This window comes from Moschus berezovskii, chromosome X, assembly GCF_049115385.1.
Source record: "Moschus berezovskii isolate FMDL1 chromosome X, NW_MosBer_1.0, whole genome shotgun sequence".
NCBI lineage: Eukaryota > Metazoa > Chordata > Mammalia > Artiodactyla > Moschidae > Moschus > Moschus berezovskii.
The window spans coordinates 95,720,559-95,732,860 of record NC_142488.1 but is presented as its reverse complement, the minus strand read 5'-3'; the positions used below and the strand labels follow the sequence as shown (position 1 = coordinate 95,732,860).

The window sequence follows — 12,302 nt, the reverse complement described above, 5'->3', positions numbered from 1 at the left end:
GCCAGCTATCCAGAAGCTCAAGCTGTAAAATACATTCCATAGAGTAAGAGTGAGATAACATGAAGGCTGTGCTTTCAACAACAGGCTTTCAAATGAAGCACAGTTTTTCTCAGACATATCTCATAATTTTACTTCAATGAAAGTGATTTTGCAAATATGTTAAGTGCAAGTTAGCAATAATTTTTATAGTCACTTCAAGAACCTGTGTTTTTTCCATTTATTTCTTTCTCAAGAACTTAGCATGTAGGGAATAAACTTCTCTGAAATTATATTGTTATTCAAACTCTGCCATGAAAATATATTGTTTGAAAGAACTGTGCGATATACCATATTTGGACACTATATTGGTAGGGATAGGGACCTCTTTTGCAGTTTTCTGTTAAGTCAAAATTCTTTTACTGGGTTGTAGAAATTATGATGCTTGACATTCTCTGGGGATGTATCCATTAAATAAGAAGAATAAAACCCAACCTACAAAAAGTATACATGAATCCATATTGATATCAACAAATATTTGAATTAATGAAGAAATGGTGTTGAGAATAAACGTCTTTATCAAAAAATTCCAAATAATATATGTAAATACCATTGCCTCCATGAAGCGTGCCTGCGTGTGTGCTCAGTCGTGTCTGATTCTTTGTGACCCCATGGACTATAGCCTGCCAGGCTCCGTGGTCCTTGGGATTCTCCAAGCAAGGATACTGGAGTGGGTTGCCTTTTCCTCCTCCAGGGGATCTTCCCGACGCAGGGACTGAACCACCGTCTCCTGTATTACAGGTGGATTCCTTACTGCTGCGCCACTGGGGAAGCCTGATTGCCTCCATGAAGTAACCCATAATTCTGGCTTCTACCTCTGAGGGCAGAGAGGACTTAGTGACTGACTTCTGAAGGATAGAGAAGGCAAATGGAAAAAGTTACTGTACAATGGAGAAACTGGACAAACAGCACGTTAACCCAGTGAAGCAGGTCATCATATCCAGTGACTCAGTGATGTCATGTGGGTACCATGGTGATAAGAGGGGCACTTCAACTCTGTGGTATTTTTCCTCAAAACTGATAACCACAAATAGTCCAGCAAACTGCCTAATCACAAGTATACTAAAAAACAGCCTGTACTCAAGACTGTCAGGGGCATGAAAACAGTGTGACAGTTCCTCAAATGGCTAAACAGAGAGTTACCATATGACGCAGCAATTGCACTCCTAGGTACAAAACCAAGAGAAGTGATGACATATATTTACATAAAAACTTGCACACAAATGTATATAGCATTGTTATTCAGAAGAGCCAAAAGTGGAAACAACCCAAATGTCCACCAACTAAAGAGTGTGTAAGTAAAATATTGCATACTATTTGACAATAAAAAGGAATGAAGTACCGATATATGCCATAAGACCGGTGAACGTTGAAAACAGTATGCCAAGGGAAAGAAGCCAAATATGCAAAAAGTCACATAGCATATGATTCTATCTACATGCAATGTCCAGAAAGATGTCATCAATATAGCTGTACCCAAGGGAATCCCCCCTTTATACCAGACTTCCAGAAAGCTCTTTGTTGTGGCTCTTTGCCACAGGCCCTCCCTCCCACCTTTCTGTCTTGAAACGTTCAGGCTACAGTTCAGGCATCTGCCACTAGGTGGCACTAACAAATCGCCACTTTCAATTTTCTTACAAACGAGTTTATTCAAACAACTACCAAAAATTAAAGTTCAGCCTCTGAATATATGTACAGGATGAAACTAATTCTGTTAGAAAACACTGATAAGTGTAAAAGAAGGCGGTAGAAAATATACGCTGGGGCCTGCACAAGATGAAACACCAAGTGGCAGCAGCAGTTGGTGGTCGGGCAAAGGGCAGGAAAGAGGTGACTGATGGCGTATGGGACCTTGGATCCTGGTGTGGGCAGCCTGAGCGGTAGTGTTCAGTGTCCCAGCAGGGGATGACAGAGTGTGTGAGAGAAAGAATGGGCAGCATGTGCAGCCTGGAGGGTAATGGGGGTTAGCACGTGTTCTCTGGTAGGGACTCTCTGTAGAGTCCACACTGTTCATTAGCAAACATTAATAAGAGAAGAAATAAATCAGTGCACGCGATGTAAATTTGGAGTAGTCAAGAGCAGATGGAATTGCTTCAACACAAATAAAAATTTTCCAAATAGAATGGCTACCATCATCATCAGTTTCCTAGTTTACTCTCTCCAAATATACTCCTTTACATTAAAAAAAAGAACAAAAATAGAGATGGATATGATGCCACCTGGCACGTTATCTTCCTCATCCAGAGGGGTAGGTGAGTGAGTACTGAGGGACGACAACGGGAGGGGTGCATGACCATTTCTCCAGCCCTGGAAGCACATCTTCGGAAAGGGAGGCTGCTCTGCATCCTCAGGGAGGGTGAGGGATGGGACCCCATCCCATCCTGACACTTACCTGCAGAGGTGACCCAGGCTCTTGTCACCATGATCTTGGGCATCTGTGGCTGGGACTCATGGTGCCTCTGTCACAGAGCTGTCCTGAGAGGTGAACGAGAAAACCTGCCCAGAGTATATGGCATGAGGTGGGACTTCAGTGCCATTTAAATAAATGTTGGGGTACAGCAGCCCCAGAAAGATGGTAGGAGGGGCGAATTCATGCTTAGAATCAAACCCCATTCCCGCCAGAAATGCTCAGAGGGCTCAAACAAACCTTGTACGCACCAGGACTCAGGGACCCCATAGAGACTGAGACAGAACTGTGTTTGAGCATCCCCTGTGGAGGTATGGTACGGGTCAGCAGTGGACAGGGGCTCTGGGTGCAGCAGACTTGGGTATGGCATAAGCCCTCTTGGAGGAGGTCGCCATTAACCCCACCACAGATCTGCCAGAACTTACACAGGACTGGGAAACAGACTCTTGGAGGGCACAAACAGAACCTTCTGTGCACCAGGACCAGGAGAAAGGAGCAGTGACCCCACACGAGACTGACCCAGACGTGCCCCGGAGTGTCCAGGAATCTCCAGTGGAGGCATGGGTCAGTGGTGCTCTGCTGCAGGATTGGGGGCAGTGAGTGTAGCAGTACATGCATGGGATCTTTCGAAGGAGGTCACCATTATCTTCATTACCTCCACCATAGTTTCCGTTCCGTTCCGTTCCGTCGCTCAGTCGTGTCCGACTCTCTGCGACCCCGTGGACTGTAGCCTACGAGGCTTCTCCGTCCATGGGATTCTCCAGGCAAGAATACTGGAGTGGGTTACCATTTCCTTCTCCAGGGGATCTTCCCAACCCAGGGAACGAACCCGGGTCTCCCACATTGGAGGCAGACGCTTTAACCTCTGAGCCACCAGGGAAGCCCATAGTTTGGCCCCAGGTAAATAGCATGGAGGGAACACAGCTCCGCCCATCAACAGAAAATCGGATTAAAGATTTACTGAGCATGGCCCCACCCATCACAACAAGACCCAGATACCCCTCAGTCAGTCTCTCCCATCAGGAAGTTTCCATAAGTCTCTTATCCTTCTCCATCAGAGGACAGACAGACTGAAAACCACAATCACAGAAAACTAACCAATCTGATCACATGGACCACAGCCTTGTACAACTCAATGAAACTATGAGCCATGCCATGTAGGGGCACCCAAGATGGACGGGTCATGGTGGAGAGTTCTGACAAAATGTGGTCCACTGGAGAATGGGAATGGCAAACCACTTCAGTGTTCCTGCCTTGAGAACCCCATGAACAGTATGAAAAGGCAAAGATAGGACACTGAAAGATGAACTCCCCAGGTCGTTAGGTGCCCAATATGCTACGGGAGATCAGTGGAGAAATAACTCCAGAAAGAATGAAGGGATGGAGCCAAAGCAAAAACAACACCCAGCTGTGGATGTGACTGGTGATAGAAGTATGATGCTGTAAAGAGCAACATTGCATAGGAACCTGGAATATCAGGTCCATGAATCAAGGCAAATTGTAGTGGCCAAACAGGAGAGGATGGAAAGAGTGAACATCAACATTTTAGGAATCAGCGAACTAAAATGGACTGGAATGGGTGACTTTAACTCAGATGACCATTATATCTACTACTGTGGCCAAGAATCCCTTAGAAGAATTGGAGTAGCCATCATAGTCAACAAAAGAGTTCGAAATGCAGTACTTGGATGCAGTCTCAAAAACCACAGAATGATCTCTGTTCATTTCCAAGGCAAACCATTCAATAGCACAGTAATCCAAGCCTATGCCCCGACCAGTAATGCTGAAGAAGCTGAAGTTGAACGGTTCTATGAAGACCTACAAGACATTCTAGAACTAACACCCAAAAAAGATGTCCTTTTCATTATAGGGGACTGGAATGCAAAAGTAAGAAGTCAAGAAACACCTGGAGTAACAGGCAAATTTGGCCTTGGAGCACGGAATGAAGCAGGACAAAGGCTAATAGTTTTGCTAAGAGAATTCACTGGTCGTAGCAAATACCCTCCTTCTGTTACAGAAACCAGTACTTGAGAAACCAAGCACCCCACTCAGAGAATTGGAGAACTCAGGTTTATTACGCCAGTGGGCCCAGAGGAGTTAACACTCCAAGCTCTGAGCCCTGAACAAAGGGTTCCAGAGTTCTTATAGACAGACTGTAGTGGGCAACACTAGCTGCTAATAGGATGGTTTAAACTAAGGGGCTTTGCATGCATGGGAACAGCAGTCAAGATGGGGAGAGGGATGCCTTGCCTGGACAGGATTGATTAAGCAGGGCTGCGGGTGCTGGGCAATTGCAAAGAGCAGGACAAGGGTGAGTGAGATAAACTCCAGTTCCTAGTATTGCAAGTCCCCACTTTCTGAGACTGCGTGACCTATGTGATCTAGATTTGCAAGGGGCAAGCCGAGTTACAGAGGCAGAAGGAGAAGGAGATTATGTCAAATTTTAACTTTTCCTCTTCATTCCAACAACACAAGAGAAGACTCTACACATGGACATCACCAGATGGTCAATACCGAAATCAGATTCATTATATTCTTTGCAGCCAAAAATGCAGAAGCTCTATACAGGCAGCGAAAACAAGACCAGGAGCTGACTGTGGCTCAGATCATGAACTCCTTATTGCCAAATTCAGACTTAAATTGAACAAAGTAGGGAAAGCCACTAGACCATTCAGGTATGACCTAAATCAAATCCCTTACGATTATACAGTGGAAGTGAGAAATAGATTCAAGGGAGTAGAGCTGATAGACAGAGTGCCTGATGAACTATGGACGGAGGTTCGTGACATTGTCCAGGAGGCAGTGATCAAGATCATCCCCAAGAAAAAGAAATGCCAAAAAGCAAAATGGCTGTCTGAGGAGGCCTTCCAAATAGCGGTGAAAAGAAGAGAAGCAAAAAAGCAAAGGAGCAGAGGAGAGATATACTCATTTAAATGCAGAGTTCCAAAGAATAGCAAGGAGAGATAAGAAAGCCTTCCTCAGTGATCAGTGCAAAGAACTAGAGGAAAACAATAGAATGGGAAAGACTAGAGATCTCTTCAAGAAAATGAGAGATACCAAGGGAACATTTCATGCAAAGATGGGCTCAAGAAAGGACAGAAATGGTAAGGACCTAACAGAAGCAGAAGATATTAAGAGGTGGCAAGAATACACAGAAGAACTGTACAAAAAAGATCTTCCCGACCCAGATAATCACGATGGTGTGATCACTCACCTAGAGCCAGACATCCTGGAATGCAAAGTCAAGCGGGCCTTAGGAAGCATCACTACAAACAAAGCTAGTGGAGATGATGGAATTCCAGTTGAGCTATTTCAAATCCTAAAAGTTGATGCTGTGAAAGTGCTGCACTCCATATGCCAGCAAATTTGGAAAACTCAGCAGTGGCCACAGGGATGGAAAAGGTCAGTTTTCATTGCAATCGCAAAGAAAGGCAATGCCAAAAATGTTCAAACTACCGCACAATAGCACTCATGTTACATGCTAGTAAAGTAATGCTCAAAATTCTCCAAGCCAGGCTTCAGCAGTATGTGAACCATGAACTTCCAGATGTTCAAGCTGGTTTTAGAAAAGGCAGAGGAAAGAAAGTGAAAATCCCTCAGTCTTGTCTGACTCTTTGTGACCCCGTGGACTAGACAGTCAGTGGAATTCTCTAGGCCAGAATACTGGAGTGGGTAGCCTTTCCCATCTCCAGGGGATCTTCTCAACCCAGGGATGGAACCCAGGTCTCCCGCATTGCAGGCGGATTCTCTACCAGCTGAGAAACAAGGGAAGCCCAAGAATACTGGAGTGCGTAGCCCATCCATTCTCCAGCTGATCTTCCCGACCCAGGAACAAAACCAGGGTCTCCTGCATTGCAGGCGGGTTCTTTACCAACTGAGCTATGAAAGAACCCCAGAGGAACCAGAGACAATATTGCCAACATCCGTTGGATTATCAATAAATCAAGAAAGTTCTAGAAAAACACTTATCTCTGCTTTATTGACTATGCCAAAGCCTCTGACTGTGTGGATCACCACAAACTGTGGAAAATTCTTAAAGAGATGAGAATATCAGACCACCTGACCTGCCCATTGAGAAATCTGTATGCAGGTCAGGAAGCAACAGTTAGAACTGGACATGGAAAAACAGACTGATTCCACATCGGGAAAGGAGTACGTCAAGGCTGTATATTGTCACCCTGCTTATTTAACTCAAATGCAGAGTACATCATGAGAAACGCTGGGCTGAATGAAGCACAAGCTGGAATCAAGATTGCTGGGAGAAATATCAATAACCTCAGATACACAGATGATACCACCCTCATGGAAGAAAGTGAAAAGGAACTAAAGAGCCGCTTGTTGAAAGTGAAAGAGGAGAGTGAAAGAGCTGGCTTAAAGCTCAACACTCAGAAAATGAAGATCATGGCACTCGGTCCCATCACTTCATGGCAAATAGATGGGGAAACAAGGAAACAGTGACAGACTTAATTTTGGGGGGGCTCCAAAATCACTGCAGACAGTGACTGCAGCCATGAAATTAAAAGATGCTTACTCCTTGGAAGAAAAGTTATGAGCAACCTAGACATCATATTAAAAAGCAGAGACACTACTTTGCCAACAAAGGTTCATCTAGTCAAGGCTATGGTTTTTCCAGTAGTCATGTATGCATGTGAGAGTTAGACTGTAAAGAAAGCTGAGTGCCGAAGAATTGATGCTTTTGAACTGTGGTGTTGGAGAAGACCCTCGAGAGTCCCGTGGATAGCAAGGAGATCCAACCAGTCCATCCTAAAGGAAATCAGTCCTGAATATTCATTGGAAGGACTGATGTTGAAGCTGAAATTCAAATACTTTGGCCACCTGATGGGAAAAACTGACTCATTTGAAAAGACCCTGATGCTGGGAAAGACTGAAGGCGTGAGGAGAAGGGGCTGACAGAGGATGAGATGGTTGGATGGCATCACTAACTCTATGGACCTGAGTTTGAGCAAACTCCAGGAGTTGGTGATGGACAGGGAGGCCTGGCGTGCTGCAGTCCGTGCGGTCACAAAGAGTCGGACACGACTGAGCGACTGAACTGAACCGAATTGAACTGAATAGCAATGCGGGCTATCTGAGCCCTGGTCCTAAGGAAGGCACGGTGAAAAGTCATTCCTCACTCTTTCTCCTACAGAGATTACATGCATCTAGGGGAAGGAAGCAAACAACTCTCTGACATGTGCTGTCTTGAAGGTTTGAGATAGCAGGTTCTCTTCATTCTTTGGTGTACCAGAATTTCCTAAGAGCTGCTCACAACATACCTGTGTGTTGATCCTAATCCAGTCCCCACCCTGGGAAGACAGACTTGCCTTTGACTCACCTGGTGAGCTCAGTGAGAGATGGCACTGCGGTAGTGGGCTGTGGTGTTTGTCTAACTTCTGCTCCTGGACTGCTCCTTGTGTTAATACATTGATAAGAAAATCTGGGACTCACCCCGTAGTCAGCAGTGCAGGGGCTCTCAGATCATACATTTTCCAGCCACATCACATCAAGATTTCAGCCATGTGCTGCCTCCTGAGAGGCAAAATTCCACAAATTACTACCATTTCTTGACAGACAATTATCCATTCTTCCATTCACTGATACCGTAATATATATTGAACTTTAGGGCTCATACTATTCCATTGTAAGGTTCTTATTAATTCCACAGTGCAAGTAAGAGTGTAGAAAGGACAAATTCAAGGGTTATTTCTGAGATGAGCTTCACATTAACTTTTAAAATTGCTGAAGTTTCAAGGATTTGAAGATTTAAAAAAAAAAAATCTCTCTGTTCTCTCATCAAAAGTTTCAGGAAGCGTTTTCTGCATTCCCTGTTAACATTCTTCACTTCCCACTGTCTCCTCATCTTACTGCACTGTAGCTTCTGTCCCTGTGATTGCAATGAACGTGCACTCACCGAGGTCACAAGCTACCTTTTGGTCACTAAGTCCAATACTTTCTATAAATATATTAATATACAAATACTATAACTTTTTAATGACCATCTAAAATGTGTACACTTGCATAGACTGCTCCTAACAAATCTTTGACATCTTCCCAGGTTCTGGAGCATGAGAAACTGGGTACAAACCCAAAATGCTCTGTTCCCAAACTGTGCAGTCCTGAGCTAAGTCCTTATGTCTCTGTCCCTTATCATTTCATCTATGAAATGTGGGTTAACACCATATCTAATTCATAGTACTGTTGTGAGCACAATGAGTCAATACATAAAAAGCATTTGGTTAAATGTATTTTAGTCGTTTTTATTTCTTTGCTTATATCTTCACTGGCTATGAGCATTTCTACCATCCCTGTGGTATAAACTGATTTTTAATCACTGACTCTGGAGGTATGCTGACAGAAGGTGAGTGGGTCACAAAACTCAATGTATGATGAGAACTTATCTTTTATACGTAAATATGTAAATACAGACACACATGCACAAATGTATAAATAACAGCAAGAGAAAATTTCTAGAGTATGATAAATGTATACAAATAACTGATTCACTTTGCTGTACACCTGAAACTAACACAAAACTGTAAATCAACTAGACTCCAATGACAAGTTTTTTTCTTTTAAAAAAAAGGATAGGATACAAATGAAAATCTTAGCGAGGCTTTTCTTTTCGTAATATGTTTCAGGATATTTTCTTTCCCTTTTTAGTAATTAATTTTTTACTCTACTAAACACCCCACAGCACACACTGTTTCAATCATTTAAAATAAGAAAGTTCTGAGAAATTTAAGCATTCTTAGCCTTACAGGAAACCTACAAGAAAGCAACTCAACTTTAGAAAAGGAACACCCAGAAGCATAGAATGGGAGGCGAGATATTGGGGGAGTCCCTACTGGTAGGACAGGTCACAGGCCCCCAAATTCTACACTACATTAATTATTATCAATATTTAAATCTCTGCTTAGTTAATTAGGAGAAAAACATGGTACTTTACTGTGTTTGACTTTGTGTTACCTTGATTGAAAAAGTAGGCTCTTCTCATCTGAAAGGCAGTAGCGTACACTGCTTAGATGAAGGGCTCAGGGACTACAAACCTGTATTCAAATCAAAGCCCCACCACCTGCTAGCCCTGCCCTCACTGTGCCTCAGTTCCCTCATGCTTAAAGTCTCCTCACAGGTTATAGTGAGGAAGAAACAAGTAAGTATACTTTGAGCACTTATACCACTGTTGGGCACTGAGGAAGTCAGCAATAAATATTTATCATTCTTATCATCCCTAAATGGAACATTATGATTTCTACAGTCATTGTTATTATTGGGTGGGCTTTCTGTTCCCTCCAAATAAAGCTCCTTAAATTGAAAGCACGCCCACCAGTTTTGGCAACCAGTTAGCCAAGTGCAGCTTTTCTCTTAGGAGGAAAAGTGGTTCATACATCAAACATGGAGTCTCTTCAGGTGCTGCCCAAGGGACTAGTTCCTGACAGGGAATCAGCCTACTCTGGATGCCTGGGGGCCACTGAGAAAAATGAGAGCTCTGCAGCTTATTGTGCAACCAGAGATCCTGCAGGACCACAGACATCAGAGAGCGAAAGAGATTACAAACTCCAATGAAGAAAAGAAGTCCAGCAAATCTCTCAAATTGGGAAATTACCTGAACAAAGCTGGAGAATATGCATCCTCCAAAAAGTGTTGTTAAGGCCCCCAGAATTTCCAGCCAGGCTGGGCTGGAGATGATCTTACCCTGTATAAAACTAGTCCATGAAGACTTGGAGCAGGGGACTTCCCTGGTGGTCCAGTGGTTAAGAATCCACCTTGCAATGCAAAGAACATGGGTTCGATCCCTGGTCAGGGAACTAAGATCCTACATGCCATGGAGCAACTAAGCTCGAGTGCCACAACAAAGATCCAGTATGCTCAATTAAGAACTGACAGAGTCAAATAAAAAAAAAAATAGGTTTTATAAAAGACTAAGGGAGAAGACTGCTTTTTCAAATCCCAGAAAATAAGTAATAAAGGCATGCAGAGAAACCTGGCCCAATCAAAGGAACAAAATAAATCTAGAGAAATGAATGATAGATAAATGATCGAAAATTATGTGACAGAGAATTCAAAATTATCATCAAAGACAACGAACAAAATCAGGAGAGTGATCATGAACGAAATGAATATATCAACAGGGATAGAAATTAAAAAAAAAAAGAACCAAACAAATTATGTAGCTGAAGAATACAATAATTGAATTGAAAATTTCATTATAGGAGGTGATGGAATTCCAGCTGAGCTTTTTCAAATCCAAAAAGATGATGCCATGAAAGTGCTGCACTCAATAAGACAGCAAATTAGGACAACTCAGCAGTGGCCATAGACTGGAAAAGGTCAGTTTTCATTCCATTCATCTCTCAGAGAAAGGCAATGCCAAAGAATGTACAAACTACCGCACAATTGCACTCATTTTACATGCTGGCAAGGTAATGCTCAAAATCCTCCCAGCTAGGCTCAACAGTACGTGAACTGAGAACTTCCAAATGTACAAGCTGGATTTAGAAAAGGCAGAGGAATCAGAGGTCAAATGGCCAACATCTGTTGAATCATAGAAAAAGCAAGAGAATTACAGGAAAACATCTGCTTCCTTGACTAAGCCTTCTACTATGTGGATCACAACAAACTGTGGAAAATTCTTCAAGAAATGAGAATACCAGACCACCTGACCTGCCTCCTGAGAAACCTGTATGCAGGCAAAGAAGCAACAGTTAGAACTGGACCTGGAACAATGGACTGGTTCAAAATTGGAGAAGGAGTACATCAAGGCTGTATACTGTCACCCTGCTTATTGAACTTGTATGCAGAGTACATCACGTGAAATGCCAGGCTGGATGAAGCACAAACTGGAATCAAGATTGCCGGGAGAAATATCAATAACCTCAGATATGCAGATGACACCAGCCTTACGGCAGAAAGCGAAGAGGAACTCAAGAATCTCTTGATGAAGGTGAAAGAGGAGAGTGAAAAAGCAGGCTTCAAACTCAACATTCAAAAAACGAAGATCATGGCTTCTGGTCCCATCAATTCATGGCAAATAGACCGGGAAACAACGGAAACAGCGACAGATTTCATTTTCTTCGGGTCCAAAATCACTGCAGATAGAGACTGAAGCCATGAAATTAAAATAATACACTTGCTCCTTGGAAGAAAAGCTATGACAAACCTACACAGTGTAATATTAAAAAGCAGAGACATTGCCGACAAAGGTCCATATTGTCAAAGCTATGGTTTTTCCAGTAGTCATGTACAGATGTGAGAGTTGGACCATAAAGAAAGTTGAGCACTGAAGAATTGATACTTTTGAACTGTGGTGTTGGAGAAGACTCTTGAGAGTTCCTTGGACTGCGAGAAGATCAAACCAGTTAATCCTAAAGAAAATCAACCCTGAATATTCACTTAAGGACTGATGCTGAAGCTGAAGCTCCAATACTTTGGTCACGTGATGCAAAGAGCCAACTGACTGGAAAAAACTCTGATGCTGGGAAAGACTGAAAGCTGGAGGAAAAGGAGATAACAGAGCATGAGATGGCTGGATGGTATCACTCACTCAATGGACATGAGTTTGTGTAAGCTCCGGGAGTTGGTGAAGGACAGGGAATCCTGGAGTGCTGTAGTCCGTGGGGTCGCAAAGCGTCTACACGACTTAGTGACTCAACAACAACAACAACAGAATATTTGATCAAGCAGAAGAATCAGCAAACTTGCAGATAGGTCATTTGAAAGCATGGAGTCAGAGGAACAAAAAGAAAAAAACAATTAAGAAAAGTGAAGAAAGCTTAAGAGATTCAAAGTACACCAGGAAGAAGATCAGTATATACATTATAGGACTCCAAGAAGGAGGAGAGGGAGAGAAGAGGGCAGAGAG

General features: G+C 43.0%; 1 long non-coding RNA gene across 19 annotated transcripts in view; it reads right to left on the bottom strand.

The window, feature by feature from the left end:
- Positions 1-12,302, bottom strand: part of LOC129564600 (uncharacterized) — a 32,000-nt gene that overhangs the window by 6,768 nt on the left and 12,930 nt on the right. For 5 of the 19 annotated variants that reach the window (XR_016036738.1, XR_016036735.1, XR_016036733.1 and 2 more), the window contains 3 exons: positions 7,892-7,972; positions 2,429-2,532; positions 587-884 (listed from right to left, as the gene is read on the bottom strand). The exons of 9 other annotated variants lie outside the window; for them this stretch is intronic. This is a non-coding gene — a long non-coding RNA (uncharacterized LOC129564600). The remainder of the gene's footprint in view (positions 1-586; positions 885-2,428; positions 2,533-7,891; positions 7,973-12,302) is intronic. 5 more of the 19 variants (XR_016036737.1, XR_016036739.1, XR_016036743.1 and 2 more) reach the window with 2 other exon arrangements.